The sequence below is a fragment of the Mizuhopecten yessoensis genome, unplaced genomic scaffold (assembly GCF_002113885.1).
Source record: "Mizuhopecten yessoensis strain PY_sf001 unplaced genomic scaffold, ASM211388v2 scaffold2741, whole genome shotgun sequence".
NCBI lineage: Eukaryota > Metazoa > Mollusca > Bivalvia > Pectinida > Pectinidae > Mizuhopecten > Mizuhopecten yessoensis.
Genome location: NW_018404696.1, coordinates 738,031 through 746,468, shown reverse-complemented (window position 1 = coordinate 746,468; position 8,438 = coordinate 738,031).

The following is an 8,438-nucleotide window of genomic DNA, read 5'->3' as shown; positions in this document are numbered from 1 at the left end:
AGTGAATATTTTGTGTTCAGATGGTATACAACTCACACCTGGTCTGTACCTTTTGTATTAAATAGTTGCCTGAACTGAGAAGAGTGGGACTGACCTCTGTTTATGTCGATATGTTGTTTAAACCCAAACGTCTATCTGTGTCACCTGCACGTATTGTTTACATTACCAAAATACTATGCTACTTAAAATAAGCTATATATAAATTTTAGATTGAAATATTTAGACATTTTAAGCATCTCTTCATGCCTATTTGATGTCTAACATTCAATCTATATACGAAAATCCATATGTGATGTGTGTACGAGTACAGCGCGACTACACTATTTCTCAACGGGAAGTTGTCACAGGAATAACCTTGATATTAAAAACAGCGGACTTTCATATGCTGTTGTACTCTTTAACGAGGTAATCGTTGTTCTGTATCGATTTTCTCATCCGCGCACCTGTCTAGATTTAACTTTTGATGATTTACCTGTCAGGTAAACGTTGGGTAGCCCAGCTGTTGCACTGATAAGTCACGTGTGGTTGTTTCGTCTATTGCCGGTTCCCGTCTAACCCACCGAATACCCAGGTCGTTGCCTGCTACTGCTAAAACAGACTAATGATAAATAGATAATTCTGTCAGACGAATATGTTTTCAAATTTTAAATAATATACTGAGTTTTGTCGATCTTAACTTGCAACGTGACCGACTTACAACTAAATAAGTTGACATTTTTTTATTTTCCCATCGTGAACTTTCGCTTTCTTGGTAATTAGATATCTGCTCCTAAACATACATTGTTTACGTTTTGTATGATTCGGACTCCGAACATTGAGGTTCCCTTGATAGACTACTGACGGACAAGTTCTCCACACTGAAGGTTATATAGGTCAAAAAGCTTACTGCATCTGTTTCCGAACTGTCACGTGACACTGATTATCACACTAGTAATCATCCTACATTGGGTTAGCCTGGTCACACCACCACACCAGAAAGCACTTTGATTTATTGACACTGATATGTATTTAGAACTATATAAAAAGGTTGGATATCGTGGACTATATATAATATCAAGGTTACAGCTGTGTTAAAAGTAGATGAATTGGGAATTTGCTTTTGTGTCCTCTACGTGCGGACACCAAAACGACCAAAATAAATCTGCTGCACCCATTGCAACATTTGGGATCTTTATCTTTCTTTCTTCTTCTATCTTCCTTTTATTTCATAGCGCCTTGCTTGGCAATACCTCACTTTTGGCTTTAATGTTGATTGGCAATACCTCACTTTTGGCATTAATGTTGAGCGTTCGCCCAGGTGAGGAAGGCAATTGGTTCTGTTCCCAGGCTGGGACATACCAAAGTCCTTAAAAATGGTAGTTGTTATTGCCTGCTTAACGTTCAGTATTTAGGGTAATGGCAACAACTGGTTCACCCGTTGTCAGTATAATGTGACCGGGCGGAATGCTGTGCTGGGTGCCTTTGGCATGGTGTTTCAGTGAGATAGCACAATAAGGTCGGCATCAGATTCGCGCCGATCACAAGGAGGCAAATACACCAACATACCCTGTCATCAAAAAATAAACAAAATAAACCAAACCTGTGTTAAAAGTAAAATATTGTCAAGTAAATCTCCTCATTCGGTATTCAGTATATTGTTACTTTTTTCCATTTTAGATTCACAAATAGGTGTTTTAAAGTTTGTTCCATATCGGGTTTATTTCGTTTGTAATGTTCAATTATATTTTGCTGCACTAAATGTGCTGAAATCATACACAGTGTAAAAGCATGGTCACTTCTATGCTATAGTAACCGTTCACATTTGGCATCAGCATCAAGGAAAATAATATCGACAAGTCCTTGTAATTCTATTTAAAGAGAAGAAAACACAATTTCATCTGTACAATCATTTCTAATTCATTTTTGCAAAAAAGGAATTATTGACACAATAATTTTATGTCTTTACTTACACTGTAACACATCGCCAACTCCTGGTTTTTTTAAGGTGATAACTTAAATACAGAACAAAATGACCAAGGAAACTATTACCTTACGTATTGTGTATATTTTATTCTATTTTGACGCTAAAACGTTTGATTGGTGTGTCTTTGTCATCGCATTCACGTGACCTTTGACCTGATGCCATTTCTTTCTGCTTCAGATGACCTAAACTTAAGATGAATTCTTAGTTTTAGCAGAGACGTTCACAACATAATATACGTCTCTGGTTTGGGCTGTGTGCCAATTAAAGTGATATGATTTTGATTTTCTTTTTGTAATATTTATGTAACTATCTTGAAACAAATACATCTTATCACAAGACTAGTGGAGCGTCCCGTGATAGAGGATCAAAGGTCGTTTGACTGGTATGTCTTCAATTCTATTCAGTACGAGTGTACTAATGTACATCTGGTATGATAGATAGGTGCAGTTTATACCGTATGCACTGGGCCCTTTAGTAAGATTGATATATGCAGGGGAAATAACTAGATAGCCTTCCTGATAAGAACAAGAATGTTACCAGGCCCTACAACGAGGGCACAGTTCTTCCTAAAAGCCTGCATACTATTATTATTTTTTATTGCTATAATTATCAATCATCTGTAACACTAAATAATATAATAACCCAATTTCAAACACTTCTATCTTACATACAAAAGTGTTATTATTTCTATGTGAATTCAATTGAGTAACGTTGACAACCTATTCTATTTAAGGGATATTTACGTCTGCGAAGTGCTGTTCTTTGTTATGTTCGTGAGTGTACCATTTTGTTTTATTACTACCCCACTTCTTTTTATAAGGACGTGACATTAATGGACTTGACCTATATTTACATGGTGTGTCGTCGATAAAGCAGAAGACGCTTACCCTTTTGGAACACCTGGTCTTATTCTTGTACTTTCCAAGGGTTTCTATGTAAATCTTTTGTTCACATCTCCCCCCTAGGTTTATTGTTTTGGAATTGTTGACAACCTCGTTGTCTTTTAAAGACGCTACAAATAAGTGCTGTATACACCTTTAGGTAGACAAATCAGTTTGAAACAGGGGCAATTAAAACAAGTGGCGTTTTCATAAGTTCGTTTTTAACAGAAATAATTGAAATCTTTCCATCAAGTTAGCTTGTGTCTGGTATCAAATTTCTATTCTATAGTAAGCCAGATCCGTGTTTCCTGGTGCCTAGTGTTGTCATGCTTGATCGAAACAACATATCATACTAATGTCATAAGTTGTTTTACCTAGACGCCCTAAAGCACACTCGTCTACACCACTAGTGTTGTCAGGCTTGGTCTAGTTATTTTACCTAGACGCCCCAAAGCACAATCGTCTACACCACTAGTGTTGTCAGGCTTTATCTAGTTATTTTACCTAGACGCCCCACAGCACACTCGTCTACACCACTAGAGTTGTCAGGCTTGATCTAGTTATTTTTCCTAGACGCCCTAAAGCACACTCGTCTGCACCCCTAGTGTTGTCAGGCTTGATCTAGTTCTTTTACCTAGACGCCCCAAAGCACAATCGTCTACACCACTAGTGTTGTCAGGCTTGGTCTAGTTATTTTACCTAGACGCCCTAAAGCCCTCTCGTTTACACCACTAGTGTTGTCAGGCTTGGTCTAGTTATTTTACCTAGACGCCCTAAAGCCCTCTCGTTTACACCACTAGTGTTGTCAGGCTTGATCTAGTGATTTTACCTAGACGCCCCAAAGCACAATCGTCTACACCACTAGTGTTGTCAGGCTTTATCTAGTTATTTTACCTAGACGCCCCACAGCACACTCGTCTACACCACTAGTGTAGTCAGGCTTGATCTAGTTATTTTTCCTAGACGCCCTAAAGCACACTCGTCTACACCCCTAGTGTTGTCAGGCTTGATCTAGTTGTTTTACCTAGACGCCCCAAAGCACACTCGTCTACACCACTAGTGTAACAGGGTCACTTCCACTGCTGACCGTCTCAGTAGTTTCAGTACCTTAATTTACTCCGTACTTACATATTGTATATCTTTGTGTATTCGTATTACTTTGTATTTCATGTTATATACCATGTTCGTCACTTGTATTCAGTTTTTAATATTTTGTATACTCTGTTAATACTTTGTATTCTGTATTTTATATTTTGTATACTCTGTTAATACTTTGTATTCTGTATTTTGTATTTTGTATACTCTGTTAATACTTTGTATTATGTATTTTGTTTTTTGTATACTCTGTTAATACTTTGTATTCTGTATTTTGTATACTCTGTTAATACTTTGTAATCTGTATTCTGTATTTTGTATACTCTGTTAATACTTTGTATTCTGTATTTTGTATTTTGTATACTCAGTTAATACTTTATATTTTCTGTTTTATATTCTCGTTTATACTTTATATTTTCTATTTTGAATACTTTGTACTATGTACTTTAGTTTGACCTTGGTGATTATAAAAAAAGTTCAATCAGGGGTATATACCAGAGCGACGGCCATGGACAAATGATAGAAGTATTGATAACCGACATTTATAATTGCTTTATCGTAGTAATTACTGGTTCTAAGATAATATATTTGGTCATATTGTCAGTGGTCCGGTCAGTATTGACAATTTACAGGTATTCAGCGATATAAATACAACTGATAAGCAGTGATACAGATTGTAATTTACGTCATAAATAGCCTAAATGTTAGTGGTACTTTACGATTATACGTTTCATTTTTCAAACATCATAAATACTGGAATATATCATCAAGCCTCAATGATATTATTTTATCGAAATTGTGATATATAAAACCAAAAACACACCAAAGATGGCCATGCTGCATCTCTAGGTAGGTAAAGAAAGCGCTTTTCTCAGTGCGAGGCATCCTTGTCTCACCCTAGAGTTGATTATCTGTAAATGAACTCACACTTAACACTCATTTAGTAAAACACTACCAACCAATTAAACATGCTATTATAACTCAAAATTAAAATCAATAACTATAGGAAATATCAAACAAGTTTTATTATAAATTTATTCTATATATAACCGCATAACTGTAAGTGCTGTTTTTATCTAAATAAAAACCAATGCACTGTTCAGACTACCCCCTAAGCTGTGTGGACTGTAGTTCTGCGGTCTGTAATAAACAAGTCGACAGCACTATACACTCAGTCTGAACAAGGAAGTATAGATCACAAGTGCGAGCTTTTTTGTTGTTGTTTAGCTTTTATAGGTCAGTGTTAATGAAAAACACCAAGGATCAAGGCTCACGTGATTAAGGCCTGATAAGATAATCGCTTAAATTTAGTTAAACAATACATGTATGTTGTAAAGTTTTATGCACATTTATTTATGAAGTACATTTTCAAGAAATTCCTATCTTTATTCGAAATTCTTTTTTCATAAACAAATTGTTCACGTCATGTAAAATCAGATCATAATGTAGGTTACGTGGAAATCCTATGGTGTTTATCTGTCATTCATCATGGCAACTGTAACCAAAGAAACGAGAACAATGTTTCTGATACGAAATTGTTTGCTGTGGAGATATCAAGTGTGCTAAATATTATTGTGATTTAAAAAAAAAAACCAACATATTTACATTTATATTCATTATTATGTAAAATGGTAAATATATTGACAACTTTGTGAAATGTTTTGTAAGGAAGGAGGAGGGTGCTTTGTAAACTTCGGTTACAATATGACTCGTTTCTCCAGACACGGAATGAATCAATATGAGAGTAGGAGACGAACGCGCCAGCTATTGTATACTAAACCTGAATAGCTCACAGTCGATCACACCCAGATACCTAATACCTGCTATATACCTGGTTCACCGAGGACATGTCACCTATATCTGACCCCAAACCTGTTGATGATAAGGAAAGATTGCACACGAAACAGAACTGTTAGCTTTTTTTCAACCGGAAAAATATCTGCGACGGGAACCTCAACACTTTCCTAAAGACGTATCAAGCTGAACAGCTCCATGCTATGTATGTATGGCGATATCTATTCGTTATGACCGGTAGCAAACCTTGTACCTCCATCTCTGTGACCTGTTTACGTGACCTCTGACAGTGGTGTCAATAACTAGATCCTAACCCGAGAACCAGCTCAAGTATTGACACCAGAAAATAAAGCTTTGCGAATCTAGACCACTGAAGACAAGTTCCTATGCAATTATCAATTAAGGAAACCTAGATATAACTGTTAATATCGTAAATGACCATTTCACTGTTTTATTTCGGTCATTTTGTCAAATTGTCCAGCATGACGAGGTTTTTATCTCAATACCCGCATATCTTCTCTCATCTTTAGATTTTCTCATGACATAATCAATCTCTGTATGTGTCACCTTACAGGTGGTATGAGTTGGCAAGTTTGAAAACTATTATGAAATCGTTGCATACCTTTTATTTCAAAGTAATGCTTTGATTCAATATAAAAAGTGAAACGCGCGGCAGCGGACGGTAAAATTGATCGACCTTTGACCCCAGAGTAGCTGGTAAAAAAGCCCGCCAGTAAGACGGTACAATGATACGATCTCTGCTGAAGTTAGATCCTGCAGATTTAGTCTGATTGTTAATGCTGCCGGAGAGGTTGCAGAGATATTTTACCTTTAACTGTTAATGGCGACATTGGGAGAAATGCAAACCATTTATCTGGTGTGTCTTTGTTTATAATTTAGCTGTAATGTCGTATGAAGACAATCCACAGATGATGGTAGGCCAATCCTCAACGTGACACTGAATTCTTGTTAACTGGACACATTAGCTTGAATCCCTCCACCCCCCATTTTTTTTTTGGAAAATGGGTTTTACCAACCGGAAAACTGAAGAGTAGATAAAGGAGGAATTCTTGTTATAAGTCGTCTCGTGGACAATCGTAATCGCTCCATTAGATCAGCTAGAACGCCCCGGCCGATCTTCGTAATGTTTGTCTATTATGAATAGCTTATACACAGAAATAAAGAAAAAAACTGGTTATCCTACTCAGTGAAACAATTTACCTATGCTTACTTAGAACTCGGACTATCTATTTTAATACGCGGATCATCAGACAAAAATACTGGGTTTATATATGTAAGTCTAAAACATGTCGCTGGTATAATTAACAAAGAAGTAGGGAGTTCTGAAGCCCGACAACACGTAATCCTCTACCTCATTAACGTGACCTCTTACTGATAGACAGTCCGAAGTCCAGAGAAACTGTGAGAGTCAGGGTTCATACAGGCAAGATCAATGTGTTTTGCTCGGCTTTTCTTTGTTAAAGCGTCAGGTCCTTGAGATACATTAATTTGTTAAGACCAAGTTCCTTACGTTGTCAAAACATCAAGTTAAGTACGTCGATATCGGGGTGAAGCATTTTTTTATGGATTTAAAAATTTGAAATTGATTTTATACACTGTTCGGAATTAGAAACAATGTTTAGAACATTAATTTCTGTCTGTGCTGAGCGTCGAATCTCTTCTTGCCTAATAAGAGTTGCTATACTACACGTTAGTTTCTTCTTCAACAGCTTTTAAGTTAGTTGTATCTCGTTTAATGATGTGGCGTTATCATTGAGTTCTTTTGATTGGCGATCATTTCAAGAACCGGTTTTATTTTCATCAATATGTATTGCCTTTTGTACAATTATTTGTCCTCCAATGTGCTACGGATACAGTTAGGTACGTACAGGTACATGTACGTATACAGGTAAAATCTTGGTAGAAGGCCGGTGTTTTAAAGAGAACCTCTATGCCTGTATGCCGTCAGATTCCATTGAATGAGGGGTGGTGTCCTTGTGTGTCAGATGAAGCACATCAGGACGTTTTTCTAGCTTATTACGTCAATAGAGTAGACCATCAAAGGAAAACTATGTCATATAAAACTAAGGTCAAACGAGTGGGGTGTTGTGTGCTATGTTCTTTTTATTTTGTCTGAGTCATAATCAAATAAAAATACCGAATTTTAGAAACTGAGGTAAACACCCACTTTGTTTCGGGTACTGAGTATTAAAACTGTCTCTGTGCAAAGACCCCCCCCCCCCCCGGATGGAGTATTAATTCTTAAGACATTTTCTAGTTTAGAAATATTATTCGGTGTTTCAGAAGTCAATATCCGACGGGCGTCCAGCTGAAATGTGCCTACAAAACAACGTGGCCCTACTATCACTGAAATATCATACTTCATGTGTGATCGTAGACAGCACTTCACTTGCAATCTTTGGATTATGTACCCCTCACTGGCCGTAACTAACATTCCACACCAGCTCATTCACATGTATGACCTCTGTTTAAAGCTCATACACACCGTCATCTAGATCGAAACAAGCTTCTCAGTAGAATACAACCATCTAAATATTTCATGAGACCAAAAAATAGCACCAGATGATCATTCGGAACACACCTTTTATGTGGCAAACGAAGGAAAATAATCGGGACACATTTCGATGAATTTCCCTAAACTTGTACAGCTTACATACAATATATCTTTTTTCACTTAATGATAC